Genomic DNA, 16,525 nt, shown 5'->3' on the forward strand with positions numbered 1-16,525 from the left:
GATTTGTCTCCCTCCCTCTCCCACTGTGCCTGTGTCTTCTGTCCTGTCTACTGGCTCTGTGTGGGCAACTCAGGGTCTCAATTCCAGCAGCTCTGCATCTCTCCAGGAGACCTCCCCAGCCTGGTGAGGAGGGCTGTCTATGCTGTCTGAACTCTGAATTACCTCAGTGTTTCTTTTTCCCTCTCTCTCTAGTTTTTCAGCTTTTCTACAACCATGTCAATGATCCCTTACAAAAAATTTGCTGAGTTTCAATTGTGATTTATAACATATTTATGTGTGGAATGTGTGGATGTGTACAAGGAGATGTATGTGTGTAACGATCTAAAATAAATTTCAGTACCACTGATATAAACACTCCCAGATTATCTAGAATACACCTATCATAACTTTAACGATTATTTATTATCACATACACAATCCTACAGTATGTAATTTATAACCCATTCTTTGAATTAAAAAACAGAGGTGGTGATACAAGGGTCACGTCTTGGTTGGAGTTTACTCTTCCACTCGTTGGTAGTTGATGTAGATTTCCAGCTTTGCATGGGAAGCTAAACACAGGTTTCTCTAAATCTGATGAAACTACACTGAGATGTCAGTGAAATAGTTTGTAAACACTGGAGCGATAGCACAAGGAGAAGGAGAACAAGGCAGACCCCTGGAGCAGACACAAGACAAGGGCTGTCAATCACATCTGGTAAGCTGACGGACAGTGAGACCAGAGCACACACGAAGAGAGGGCAGCACAGTGGGCCCACTGACCCCCAGAATCGGACTCGGGATTTGGAGAAGTCAGGTACCTCGCAAGGTAGGGAGCATGTCTGGAACTGATTCCAGGAAGGGTTATTGGGAGTTTCCAGAGTGATCCTCATTCTCGGATCCCCTCAGTACAGGTAAACAGGCCCTTCACCATTTCCCATCTTGGAAAGACACTGGGGTTCACTCCCTGGGAATATTGAACCACAGTTTCTGACCCAGTAGATGCTCCATATTATTGAGGATGGTTACAATATTAAGGTTTATGAGCTGACTTGTGGGTGCTTCTCTCCTGATGCCCTTCCTCCTCCCTGAGGCTTGTGCTCCTGGTAGGAGCTCCCAGACCTCCCTCCCTCTTGCAACCAGCTCACTCAAGAGAAAAGCACATGAAAACTGACAACCAGAGTTCTCCCACTAAAAGGCAGGATTCCTGTCTGATCACCTTTGCAGGGAGAATTGTAAGTCAGGAAACACCACACAGTCATGCAGATGTTCCAAAAATGATTTTAATGTCTGAACACTAAACACAAATAAATGGTAAAAAAAAAAAAAATCCTGACTTTCAAGGAAGCCACTTACATGAATCATTAAGAATAAGACAAACCAGCAACAACATAACATTAGAAGATAATGAGAAGAACAAGGGAAAAAAAAAAAAAAACTTCAAAAATTCTAGATCTAATATCCTCAAGTGTTAAGACAATGAAACAAATCCAGGATTCTATCACAAGGAATATTCAGAAAGCAAATAAAATGCTCTTGAAATAAAACTATGACAGTAGAGATTGAAATTTTGAAAAATTACCTCCTTCTCTGGAGAAATAAAATGAAAACCTTCTCTTTAAAAAAAGAAAAGGAGATAACACACACACACACAGAAAAATAGAATGAAAACATAAGGGAAAAAGGTAATAGTAGATAACCAGTTCAAGTTTGCTTCCTAAATAACAGGAGTCCCAGAAAGAGAAAATAATGAATACGAAGGAGACAGAATTATTAAGGAAATAATACAAACAAGTAAGTGTCTCAGAACTTAAGAACTTGAGGCTCCAAATTTAAAAAGACCAACTAAATTCTAACATAATGAATGAAAAAAGACTCACTTCAAGTCTCAAAATCATGGCATTTCAGAATATTAGAGATGCAGAGAAAATTCTAAAAGCATCAGAGAGCAAAAGCAAGTCATTTATAATTGATCAAGAGTCAGAATGGTATCGGAATGCCTAAAACATCATTAGAAGCTGGGTAATGCCTCCAGAGTGAGAAATGTTTGCTGGCTAGAGCAGGGTGGAAGGAGAGGGTGGAATTCTCCACTGTGTCAAATTAGTGATCATTATGCAGTTTAGTGATTTTCCATCTACTTTTTGTCTCCCAAGTACTGTTCTTAAGCAGTTTCTGTAGAAGTGTGTAATAATGAACTTAGACTTGCCCAAAGAGGCTGCCTGGCCTTTGCACTCAGTTTTTGGAAGGTAATATTGGGCCCTTGGAATTTTATGCCTGACAGAGTGTCTTTGTTTATCTGAGGGCCTTGGGTCATGCAGAGAGGTCTCATGATGTGATTGAGGGTGGGGATGGCCATTCTAGAAAGGCAAACGATGCAATTTAGGCCAAGGGTTTCGGGTCACACAGCATCAAGCTAGAGACTGAGATCAGGGATGTGTGCAATCAATCTGTCAATCATGCCCTATATGATGGAACACCAATAAAATCGGAACACGGTGAGCTTCTGTGGCTCGCAATGCTCCAAGCATGTAGTCAGACATAGGTACCAGGAAAGCCGTGGGTCCTGGCCCCCAGCGAGAAGGCAAGAGAGTTGTGCATTTGGTATTTCCCTGGGCTCCACCTCATTCGCTCCTTTCTTTGGTTTTAATCCATATTCTTTCCCTGTAACAAACCATAATGATGAGTAAAATAGTTCTCAGTGAGTTTTATAAGTTCTTCTAGCAAACTACCAAAACTGAGGGTTGTTTTGGGAAGCTTCCAAAGTTATAATTGGTGTCTGTAGGGAAGGAAATCTCTTTTCTTCCATATTTTTCATTGGTGATATCATACATAATTGTGGAATTCATTGCTGCATCGTCACATGCACACATGATATAACAGTATAATTTGGTCAGTAACATTTGCCAATATTTGCCCTCTCCCTTCCCTTCACAAGAAGGCTTTCTGAAGCACTGTACTCCCTCTGAACTCTGTAGTTGGTCCTTACACTGTGGCAAATATTCACCTGTAACTGAGGAAATAAATGGAGAAGTGGTAGATTTGGGAATTGTAGAAATGAGGCATGTGACAAAGGTAGCAGGTGGATACAAGACTCAGGAAGAAGGAAAATTCCATGATGCCAGCTTTGCAGTGCATCTTATCAAGCAGCCAGGTGCAAGAGGATGACAAAGAGCCTCCAGACAAACTCATCAAAGAAGAAGGAAGAGGGGACGACACTATCTATGGGAGGGGCCCTCTGACAGGCCCTAACCCATTGGTATTATATGGGAATGGGGTCAATAACGCTCAGTTTCTGGGAAAAGAAATTTTACATTAGAACTCACTTTTATATGAAAATGCCCAATTTCTAATTGTTGATAACAAATCAAATTTGAAACATTCTCTTTCTCTTATGTGGGTTGAATTTCACTGACTATATCACCAGGTTTTAGCTTTTTTGTATGGCATTTATTCTCCCCCATCCAGCAATGTTTTAACCTAAAAGAAAAGCTCTAAAGATTGCTTTGTATTTGTTGCTAAAGTCCTATCCAACCATGTTCCTCAAGCTCAATGAATTTAAATTAAAAAAAAAAAAACAAATCACGACGGCTCGGGATTCTGAATCTGTTAGGGGAACTCAGTGCTAAGTGCTCAATGACTAGCTCAATCCGCACACCTGAGGGAAGTCAGGCTTTCTAGTGTGCTTTCCCATGAGATGTCATGGCCAAGTTTCAGTTCAAGAGTTTCCACATAGATTATTAGATGTAGGAACTTGACTCTCTGTTCCCCGGGAAAAGTCCGGAGCCTGTCTCGGTCACTTTACTCTTCATTGAGGATATTTTCCCTGGAACCAGGGCTCTCAGGAACCTCCCTCCAAGGTTGTCACAAGTTCAAAGTATAATCCAGAGACCTTGAGAAGTCAGCACCTCAAATAGTATCTAGAAGGCAACCATTTTTTTTAAATGGTACTAAGTTTTGAACCAGGAATATTTTATCACTGAGCTACATCCCCAGTGCTTTTTATTTTTAATTTTGAGTCAGGGTCTTGCTAAGTTGCTGAGGCTGGTTTTGAACTTGCAATCCTCCTGCCTCAGCCTCTTGAGTCACTGGGATTACAGGCATGTACCACTGTGTCCAGCCTTGAATGAAACCATCCTCATTATTTTTGCTACTGCCCAGCTCCCTGCAATCAAACATACATCTGTCACCCAGATTATTGCAACAGGACATTAACTGATCACCTGCTCCCACTCTGGTCCTCCTGTATCCCTTCTCAACTCAATCCAAAGAAACATGTCTTTAAAAATATTAGTTAGATAATGTCAGTCATCTGTCAGAACCAGCCAGTGTCCCCATCTCCTAGAGTAGAAGCCAGTGTAATCAAGTGTCTACAACCTCTGCTCGTCTTCCCAGCCTTCCCAGCTGTCAAATCAAATCCCTGCAACCTGTGAGTTCTAAGGGTCATGAGGAGATTTGTTTATCCTGGAATATTTGGGTGAGCCATAAAAGCTATCTTATGTATCCTTATAAGAAAAAGGCAGAGAAAGTTTTGAGCAAAACACAGAGGAATAGGCAGCATGAAGACAGAGACAGAGGATGAGCAAAGTGGCCACAGATCCACAAATATCTGCAGAAAACAGAATCAGAAAAACAAGAAATAGAATCTTTGCTAGAGACTCCTTAGAAAGTTTGGTGAAGCACCTTGATTTTGGCATTCTGACATCTAGAACTTCAAGAGAGGGGATTTCTGTTTATGAATGCTTGTTATAGCAGCCACAGGAAACAAATACAGCCTCTTTGTAGCTTTAGTCACATTGACTCTGTGTCTTCTTCAGAGGAGTTTAGGCAATCTTCTGGCTTAGGGAAACTACCCCTTCAGTTCTTTATGATTAAAATGTTCTCTTCCCAGATATCAAAATGGCTTCCTCATTTTTTTTTCCTGAAATACAACCTATGTGGGAAGGCGTTCCCTGATCATCCTATTGAGAACTGCAGTCTCCCAGCACTCGTCTCTTCGGCTTTATCTCCATAGCATGCATCTCATGTACTCAGTTTTTACTTAACAAGTGTGCTCATTGTCTGTCTCCCTCGTTGATTCCTTGAGAACATAGGCTCAGTGAGCAGAGGGATGGGGCTGTTTTCTGACCCCTGAATCCTCAGTGCCTAGGGCATGGAATGAATTCGTGCATAAGTGAGTGAAGAAGCCAGGAAGGGAATTGGAATCCTGACCCCATGTGATCTTGCTGCCTCTGAATGAGATCAATGTGTCAAGTCCTGCCCTTCACACTGCAACTTCACTAAGCTTTTCGTCTTTTCATAAATTTCCTTAACACAGTGATCTCATTCAAGTTAAATTTTCATGCTTTTGTTATGAGCTGCGACGCTTCATCCTCCCCAAGCTTTTCTGCATTCAGCTTTGTCCTTTCCATTCTTAACCTGGCTTCTCCTGAGCAGTGCATCTTCTAATCCAAGTCCCTCACCTCCAACTTCCTGCTGCTTATTACTAATTTGATATTGTCTCCCAATTTACCCTTTATCCAAATAAACAATTGGCTCATTGGTTGGAAGTACAGGCTCTGGAATCGTTCTATCTAAGTTTGAAATAATTTTTGATATTCAGTTGATAGGAGGCTCTGGGTGATTCACCAACTTTCTGTCTGTAAAATCACAACAAGAATAATGTCTCACATTATGCGGGTTATTATATAAAAGGGGAGATTGAATATATTCTAAGTTTCGGTAGCTTAGAGCAATGCCCTATTTAAAATTTTAAAAAATGATTTTTAAGTCCCAAAGAGTTTTCATTACATAATGTTTACAGCTGATTTTTTTCTTATTTATCTTATTATGACTAGCAGTCACCATTGGCATAAATTAAACATTAGAATCATAAAATTTTTAAAAGGCTGATTTATTTGGGGGATTTTAGCTACAAACTACTCATCAGCAGCACAGCTCCCACGTCCACCTTCCTCAATACTCTCCATGCTCTGAAATCCACGTGCCGGTATCAGCATATGGGTTGGGAGATATCTTGACGTTAGGCTTGCAGAACAGGAACATCTGTATTGTGTATTCCACAGTAAGGAAGGGACGGGGGAAAGCATTTTAAACCATGAAGTAAACTGCCCGAAAGGCTAAAATTGGTGCCAACTTAATAAGCCCACTAAGGTTTATGAAATATTTGCACTATGTCTGACAGCCTATGGTAAAAACTTGTGGAAGGTTTTCAATTGGATAAAAGGGAAAACAGAATCTGCTGGAATGAGGCCACATTTATCTAAATCAGCAGAGACATTTCCTGCTGCAGTGACCTTCACTGTGTTTCAGGACTATGGCAACACTGAGAAACTTTTTTTTTTTTCTTTCTGAAACGCACAAAATACTTTAAAAGGATCTCTCTTCAGTTTTTTTTTTTTTTTCTTATGATCAAACATCTGAGACTTTATTATAAAGATTTCAGATGCTTGAGGGTGGTATACATTTCTTTCCACCAACACAAGCTAATCTTACATTTAACAGAAATGCTAAGATTCTCCTAAAATGTCATACTCCTTCCCTTGATGATCATTACTCAAAACAACAGCTTTTTAAAAACCCATTGTGCTGCTGTCTATGGAGAGGAATATTCTTGAGATGGGTAGAATCAATCGGCATAATGGGAAATCTCACGTTTAACATCTGTGTTAGTGCTTAGAGATAGGACAAAGTAAAGAGTTTGTGTAAACTAATTTCTCTGCTTTTTCTGAAAGAGTCATTGGTCTAAATTTTTAATGTTTTCCTTTATTATAGATTCTAATAAAGCAGGCAAGATCTCTGGGAAAGCTTTTTACATGTCCACTCTGGTTGTCCAAGACATTCCACTGGTCTTCATAATATTAATGCAAATCTCCACTTTTTTTAAGTTACCATTTTCCCCCTTAGAGAGGGGGTCTCACTGTGCTGCCCAGTCTGACCTGCAACTCCTGTGCTCAGGTGATCCTTCTGCCTCAGCCTCTCAAGTAGCTGGGAGGACTACAGGTACTCACCACCAGGCAGGCCCAGTTACCAGAAATGTACTAATTCACACTGTGAACAATTATATTAACATGTGAAATATTCTTTTCAATTGATAAGAGAAATATGGAGTGAGCCTTATCTGGATTTCCTTTATCTTTCCATTTGGACAAATTCAACATCTTGAGTATGCTATCAAATTCTCAGTTGATAATTAAAATCAATAAAACATCATTTTATTTTCTGTAATTTATTTTATGTATGCATATATGTACCTGCATGTACATATAAGTTACCATTTGATTATTTTTGTTTTTTAGCAGTGCTGGGGTTTGAACACAAGGCCTCATACATACCAGGTAACACAGTACCACTGAGCCCCAGCCACACACCATACATATTTATTATAAATAAAAGATAAAATAGTTTTACATGCATGGTTGAATTTCCATGGAATTCATCAATTAATATTAAAGTGCTCTTGGATTATGTGAATTGGTTCACTAAGAATCCCCAAAACCAAGTTGTTCTTCTAAATTAAGCAAAGACTGTAATTATCCATGTGTTTACTTATCCATATACCTCTCCTTATGTATAACTTGCTATTGAGTTACCACTAGAGACCTGGCCATTGTGCTTCAAAATGTGCCCCATCTAGTCTTGTATTACTGACAAACTTACTTCCCAAAGCTTCCTTTGAGTTCGACAGTAAAGGAGTCTGAAAATTAAGCATGATGCACTGTGCCTTATGAATCACTGATCGTCATTGGCTTGTGAAATTAATCTTCAATCTAGAATGGTCTTTAGGAAAAGGAATTAAAACTGGTGGGTGGATGTGGATGAGCAGAGGACAGGAAAGCTGGAGAGCACTGTGGGTGTTAGAAGGGTGTCACACGCTGGTCTGGCATATTGTAGCACGGGGAATTCTAGAAGCATGTGACGTACAGAACACAGCTTTGGAATCTTCATGTGGGACCATCCCGTCACTATTTTGTTGACTTACAGACAAAACTTTAACTCCTTCATTCATTCAAGAAATATTTACTAAGCCCCCATTCCAGGCTAATATCTGTTCTAGGACTTGGACTTCTTTAGTGAAGAACGTGTAATAAAGAAAATAAAATTTCTACCTGCGAAAAGCTTGCCTTTTTGAGTAGGTAGAACAGACGATACACCCAACTAAGAACAAAAATATACAGAATAATAGAAAATGGGCATAGTATTGAAACTAAAAAAACAAGCAATTGAGGAGATTCAAGTGTCAGGGACAGGGTGGCTGTGTCACAGTTTTGAAAAGGTAAGGGTATAGAGCTCACTGAGAATATGACGTCTGCATGAAGACCTGGAGGAGGTGAGGGCACCAGCAAGGCAGTTTTCTGGAAGTACAGAAGTCCTGCCAGAAGAAGGACAAGTAGAAGAGAGGGCAAGGGAGAGCATAGTGGCTGTTAGTGCAGACCACCCAGGGCTTTGCGATCCTCCTACAGATGTTAGCTCTGGCTTTAGGACCAAAAATCCATTGCAGGATTTTTATGTAAGAAGTAACATGATCTGAACTGCATATTCATGGGACCATTCAGTTCATCTTGAGAATAGACATAGTTAAAGCCAGGCACAGTGGTGCACACCTGTAATTCCAGCTTCAGGAGGCTGAGGCAGGAGGATCACAAGTTCAAAGCTACACTTGGCAAATTAGCAAGGCCCCAAGCAAATCACCAAGATGCTGTCTCAAAATAAAAAGCAGAATAAGTAAAAAGGGCTGGGAATGTGACTCAGTGGTTAAATGGCCCTGAGTTCAATCCCCAGTACTAGAGAGAGGGAGAGAGAGAGAGAGAGAAAGAGAGAGAGAGAATAGAAATAATTAACTAATTATAGGAATAGGAAGAAGAAAGGTCAACAGTTACTCTCATTGAGGTGAGAGATGACATTGCTAGGGCCAGGTGACAAGAAGAGAAGTGATGGAGACGATCTCACTCACCTTCTCAATGTATTCTGGCATTATTTCCCGGAGGGTTGGCTGTCTGAAGGATTTGACTGTTCCCCGCTGGCCTGAGATGGACAGAGCTGACCTGCTCAGCATCAGTGTACCCAACTGAGAAAACAGGGGTGCTCAGTCTTCACTCGCTGCACAAGTGAAGCAAAAGACTGAACTGGAGAAAGTGCAGGCTCCCCATAGTTTCATTCCTCCCACATGGAATGGCTCAAAGGAACCAGCTCACACCTGGAGTTCATCTCACTGCTGAGGGACCCTCCAAAAAAACACGTTCCTATCGTTTTGAGGAACCAGGAAAGGAGAGAAGTTAGGGCAGGACCAGAAAAATACTGTTTTGAGACAGAGTAGAGAAAAAAGGTCTTTCAGGATTTCCCCCACATCCCCAAAAGGAAGCCCCAGCAAAATGCCCAAAAAACCTTGGCCCAGGGCCCTGATCCAGAGTCCTCTGATTGAAGGCACCTGGGCAAGAATGAAGGATGAGGAGGAGCACAGGTAGACAGGGGGACTGAGGCCCTGACTGTAGCTGTCCCCAGAGACTGCAGGGCACAAGCTGCACCCCAGGAATGGTGTGGGGAAGGCTGCTTTCCTCCACAAGTTCTGCCTGGAGAAGATTTAATAATTGCCTGCGGCTGGGCCTGAAAGATTACACAGATATTTGTCTAGCAGACAGAGATAAAGCAGAAAGTTACACAGACTTTCAGAGAAGATGAAGGACCTCAGTTTGGGATATGTCCATAAGCATAGTTTAAAATCTGATGCTATAACAAACAACCCCAATATCTTAGCAGCTTGTAAAGATTGTTCTTTTCTAATATGACATATCCTCATACTTTCTGAATTTATTACTTTCCTCTTGTTTCTTAGACTATTATTTCTCTCCTTGTATGCAAAGATTCCCCCCTAAAAGATTCCAAAAATATGGCTTTTACATCATTTGAGAGTGACACATATGTCTTTTCCAATGGATAAAGCAAACCCTATACCCAGATGCCAGACAGAGAGTCCCTGCGCAGCTGACATTCCACTCTCCAGAAGTGACTAGGTAACTGAAGGATACAGCATTTTATACAAGCAAAACAAATAACTTAAAAGGTAGCAGATGAGATTCTGGTCCATATATTGCCCGTTGACTTACAATAAAAATGTGGACCATTTTAAGACCTTGATCTTGGAAAGATTGGTAAATTTTAATACCTATAACCCACTAAGACTCCTGCAATTAAAACTGACAGAACACCAATCCAAACTTTATTCAGTCAAAAGGAGAAATTACATTCTCCCTTAATTATACAGTCTGGCTGTAGGATTGGCTTCAGGTCCAGCAGCAGCAGCAGGAGGCCTCAGAATGCAGTAGCTGAAGAGACAGAACTAGCAGCAGAGCAGTAGCCCCAGGTCATCTTTCTTATCAAACTAGTCCTCTCTTGCCTGTGTGCAAGATGACCACTAGAACCTCAGATCTCACATCTTCATAAACTTAAACCCAGGAGAAAAGAGAGGGCTTTCTTAGAACAAATCCTTATGCTGACTCTCACTGTCACAAAAAATGTGCCTCTGCCTGCCTAAATAACTCTGGCAAAAAAAAAATAGGTTGAGTCTGGCTGCTTTTCTGGAATTGGTAAGTTTAGCCACCAAAAAACATGTTTTCCTGGTAGTTGAGCAAATTCCTCAAAGGAAATTGCAATTTTCCTCTAATGGCAAAGAGGTGAATGCAGACTTTGTAGTTCAAAGTCATGTTATTTGGCAAAAATCACCAAACTTTCTATAGCCACTGTATTGGTCAGGGTTCTCTAGAGGAACAGAATCAACAGGAAGTATAGTTATACAAAGGGGACTTATTAGGTTGGCTCATGTGATCAGAAGTCCACGATGACAGTCTGCAGGCTGGAGAGCTGGAAGAACCAGTTGTGGCACAGCCCAAGAGCCTGGAGCCCCAGAACAAGAGGGATCAACGGTGCTACCCTAGTCCAAGACCAAAGGCTTCCGGGGAATCACTGGCAGAGTCAGCTTTGGAAGAGTGAAGAAGCAAGAGTCCGATATCTTCAGAGGATCTGAACCCATTCAATTGTGTATATATGCCACATTTAAAAAATCCATTCATCTATTGAAGGGCATCTAGGTTGGTTACACAGTTTAGCTATTGTGAATTGTGCTGCTATAAACATTGATGTGACTCTGTCCCTGTAGTATGCTGTTTTTAAGTCCTTTGGGTATAGACCAAGGAGAGGGATAGCTGGGTCAAATGGTGGTTCCATTCCCAATATTCCAAGAAATCTCTATACTGCTTTCCACATTGGCTGCACCAATTTTCAGTCTCACCAGCAATGTATGAGTGTACCTTTTTCCCCACATCCTTGCCAACACTTATTGTTGTTTGTATGCATAATAGCTGCCATTCTGACTGGAGTGAGATGAAATGTTAGTGTAGTTTTGATTTGCATTTCTCTAATTGCTAGCAATGATGAACATTTTTTCCATACACTTGTTGATTGATTATATATCATCTTCTGAGAAGTATCTGTTCAGGTCCTTGGCCCATTTATTGATTGGGTTATTTGGGATTTTTTTGAGTTCTTTATATACCATTGAGATTAGGGCTCTATCTGATGTGTGACGAGTAAAAATTTGTGCCCAAGATGTAGGCTCTCTATTCACTTCACAGATTGATTAAAAGAGAATAAAATCATGGCAGTTGCAGGTAAATGGATGGAGTTAGAGAAGATAATGCTAAGTGAAGTTAGCCAATCCTAAAAAAATAAATGCTGAATGTTTTCTCTGATATAAGGAGGCTGATTCATAGTGGGGTAGGGAGGGAGGCATGGGAGGAAGAGACAAACTCTATACAGAGCAGAGGTGGGAAGGAAAGGGAAGGGGTATGGGGTTAGAAATGATGGTGGAATGTAATGGACATTATTATCCAAAGTACATGTATGAAGACACGAATGGATGTGAATATACTGTGCATATAATCAGAGATATGAAAAATTTGTGCTCTATATGTGTAATATCAATTGTAATGCATTCTGCTGTCATATATAAACAAAAAAAATAATAAAACCCATTCAAGAAGAAATGAGCTCGCATCTGCTACTATTTCCTTGTTCTTCCAACTTTATTCCATCCCAGCCATCATCCTATTGGACAGTGCTGCCCGCACTTAGGGAGGGTTTTCATTTCATCTGGCAATATTCCATAGGCCAATGATTCCTAGACATACCCTCACTGACACACCCATAATCCTCTTAATCTTTGGCATCTCTTAATCCAATTAAATTGACCATTCAAATTAACCATTACAGCCATAAAGTCCAGGTGTTTACACTAGATTTCAATGTCTCTGTGGATCATTGTTTTTTGCAAGTTTCTGCATCATCCTATGTGTGAACCTCTAAGTCCCCCTGACTCCTGACTCCAGTGGCTGGGTGACCTGGTGAAACTGAGGTCATTATATGAATGAAAGGTTCCAACATCACCAGAGATAAAACCTTCTCTCTAGGATTTTTCTTTGTTCTCTCTCTCTTTCTTTCTCACTCCTACCTGCCTGCCTTCCTTCTTCCCTTCCTTCCTTTTCTTTCTTTCTTCCTTTCTTTCTCCATTTAGAAACTAAGCTGCAAGTCTTCCATTCTCACAATAGATGAATTAGTCTTGAGTTTTACAAATACATCTCTACTATCAGGGCATTCATGATCACCTGGTAATTGATTTCCATTCTCTTTCTATAAGGGAGTTTTACTATGTGGAACTTTTAAATAGATGTGTATCAAAGGTGCTGTGATATTATGGGACAAATATGCGGTGCTGCTTCATAATAATATCATACATTATTCATGCTTTATGTTTTAATCTCACTAGTCATGATTAATGACTTAAAATGGACAGTTGATATTCCTTCAATGACCATTTTAGTATGGTGTTGGTATGAATTTTTCTAATTTAGAAATAGCATTATTTATTACTTTTTCAAACCATCATGCTTACATTTTAAATGTTGAAAGGCACTTTTATTCAATTCCACTTTAGCAATAGGTAACAGAGAATAATATCATGTTCAAAATAAAGATACCATTTCTTGACCTTTTATTACATCTATGACATGAAGCATTTATGCTTAATGAAACTTAAGACAATGGAATGCTTAAATTTTTAAATAGCTCTGGCTTATTCTTAGAACATCTAAAATTTACAATGAAAATTAAAGTTACAAAGGAAATAGTTGTACCATTGGGACAAAATGAACATATGAGATGAAAGGATCATTGCTTAAGATGATGTTTAAATATTTAGTTTATAACCATTGCTTATAAATCAAATTTACTTATTAATAAAATTGGCCCATGTTATGGTTCATATATGAGATGTCCCCCAAAAGTTCATGTGTGAAACTGTACAAGAATGGTTAGGGGTGAAATGTTTGGCTTATGAGAGCCTTAACCTAATCAGTGCATTAGTCCACTGGTAGGGATTAACTGGTGGTAACAGTAGACAGGTAGGGTGTGGCTGGAGGAGGTGGGTCTTTGGGGGCATGTCCTTGCTTAGTGTTTATATTTTGTCCCTGGTGAGTGAAGACCTGTTTATTTATTTATTTATTTTTTATGTGGATAGACCTTTATTTTATTTATATGTGGTGTTGAGAATCGAATCCAGTGCCTCACACATGCCAGGCAAGTGCAATACCACTGAACCCCAGGCCCCTGGTGCCATGTCCTGAGCTGCTTTCCTCCTCCACACCCTTCTACCATGATGTTCTGCCTCAAATCAGGCCCTGGAGCAGTGGAGGCAGTTGTCTGTGGACTGAGACCTCTGAAATCCTGAGCACCAAATGAATTCTTCCTCCTCTAAAATTGTTCTGTCAAACCAACAGAAAAGCTGACTAAAACAACCCGTGAGCCATATTTTTGCTATTTCAAGTTTTCTTGTACCAAGATTTACTATTTAGGTTTTGCTTTTAGGCTTACGGTTATTTGTTCGTTGTTTGCTGTTCGCAAGCCAGTTGATTAGTGGTCACAAAGATGACCTGGGTAAGTCCTGCTCATCATTCCTACCTCTTTCCTCCACATACTGTCCAGCCACTACCCTGAGGGATAAAATATATGTCTGCCCACTTTTATTTGTTCCCATTCAAGTATTGCTTATCTCTTAAACACTCTCATTATACACTTTTCCCCTTGCAGATACTGCATGGTATCTCTGGCTTAGGCGATGTCTTCGGAGGGGGTCAGCTCATTACCTCACAGCAAGTGGTGACAAACAAGTGAAGGTATTACAGTGTCAGTCAGTGAGATAAGGCATCCTGGCAAAGAACTAATGGGTAAATCAAATCGGTTTTTAGTGCTAGTGGAGCCTGATTCCCGCACACCATCAGTCCTCTGAAAATAGATGAGGTACATGTGGATTCTTGAAATCTCAATCACAGTCATCATCTCCCATGAAATGGTCTGACCATACATGATATGCATTATGGAAATGTGGAGAGAACTATTACACAGGAGAGAAGCTTTTCATAATGTTGACAATCCATCCCTATAGAATGATATTCAGAAATTATACATCTCAGTTCTCATCTATTATAGATAGATGGAGCCTTTCCATTAAAAAAAACAATATTTTTTTAATGATTCAATATCTATTTCACAGAGAAGTATCCAAACTGAATGAGTAAAATTTCTAATTAGACTAATAGAAGGGCATGATTTTATAGAGATCATTATGGTATTGAAAGCAATGGAAGAGTTAATATAGGCATTTTTCTAGGCTTGTATTGTCCTGTGTGGTTAATGGGCACTCCAAATATGGCCAGTTCAAATTAAGATGTGTTATCAATATAAAACACACATGAGATTTAGAAATATTAACAAATGTAAAGTATCTTAAACATTTTTATATTGATCATATTTTGAAAACAATCTTTTGGGTTAAATAAAATGTTACAGTAATTACATTTTCTCTTTATTCTTTTAAATGTGGGTACTAAAATATTTTACATTCCATGCAGGGCTGACCTTATATTTCTGTGGGATCTCAGTGTTCTAAGCAACCCAGAAAAGCATTAGCATATTGAAAATTGCTTTCTTCCACTCAACTCTCAGTATGGTTCATATAAATCATGACCTTTGAATTAAAAATGTTCTCATGTAGCTAGAACCATTGGAATATGCTATCGTATCAGAATAGAGAAACAAATTTTCCTCTGTAGTACAATTTCACAGTTGATACTCAATGCTTTCTCTATAACTATTCCATGCATTAGGAATGTCTGGTGCAAAACATAAATCTGCACAGTTGTACATTTTGTTATGATTCGTTTTGACATTTACAATTGCATTTTGGAAACCTTAGCTACAAGGTTCCCAGCAATCTTTTCAACCAGCTGAATAAATTTTGTTAAACTCAACCAAAGTATTAAACATGATTTATTTATTTAGTTGTTAACTCTAGTTTCTTTGGTATGCCCAGAAGTTGAACTTGCACCAAAATCTATTTTCTATCTTATTATTAAACAGTACAGAGCTGCAAGGACCCACTTTCAGGAACAGTGGGCTCCTGCAGTTCCTTCCTATAGTAAATAGAGTGTGCGAATCTATTAATTTTTGTTCAGCAAGTATTGGTGTGAAAACTGAGCTTTTTATAAATACTGGTGAAATGAAAAGAATAACCTCTTGCCATTTCCATTATCAATCCCAGCTTTTTTGTCTAACACTTAAACTTGGCCAAACCCTTGAGCAAAATCAACTTTTTTTTTCTAAAAATCACTTGCCAATTTTTTTTTAAACCTAAACTTTTTTTTCCATGTACCACTTTTTTTTTTTGAAATGGAGAACAACCAAATGTCAAACAATCTGTTTCTATTATAAGGAGCCTTCCATCTAGATGGTGTTTGCAACACTCAAGTAGAGAATACATTTTTAGAATATCAAGGAAGGTGTAGCTAGGAGACCTAAAAATCCACTGCACAAAATTTCTGTCATAAATTATGTTTTTCTTCTATAGCCAGAGTGAAAATGCAGATCAAAAGGAAAGAGATTCATGATTAAAAAATGTGCTTTGACCAAGAGTGAAGAAATTGGTGCCCAGCTATGTGAAATGAACTTGAAGGTACCTCCTTTAACCCACCGTGACTCAGTTAAAGTTGATTTACAGGTTTCTAAGGGGGTGGAAAAGCAATGCTTTGGAAAGATATCTAGGCCAGACTAAGTTTAAATTTATTTGTCTTGTTCTCAAAAGTCAAAGTTCCGTACAATATCAATCAGACACTGGATGTCCATGTAACAGTCTAGATAGACTGTGCAATACCCCAAAATGTGGCCCTGGAACATGCTGAATCCTTTGAACTGAAAGTCTTTCTCACCTTCTCCTGCCCTTCTTTATCCTGCTCCTCTTGCACCCCAAAGGCAGGCCACTGAAACCGGAATTCCTTTTCCCCAAATTGGGCCATAGACGTTAGAACTATTTTTTGCCCTATCATATTTCTCCATGACTGTCCATTTTCCATCAAATCAATAGTAGTTTTCCCTCGTCCCCTGGGTCTTCATTTCTGCAGCCTCTTGTGTGTCACATGGAACTGATACATGAATTGATTATGCTTTA

This window comes from Marmota flaviventris, chromosome 7 (genome assembly GCF_047511675.1).
Source record: "Marmota flaviventris isolate mMarFla1 chromosome 7, mMarFla1.hap1, whole genome shotgun sequence".
Lineage (NCBI taxonomy): Eukaryota > Metazoa > Chordata > Mammalia > Rodentia > Sciuridae > Marmota > Marmota flaviventris.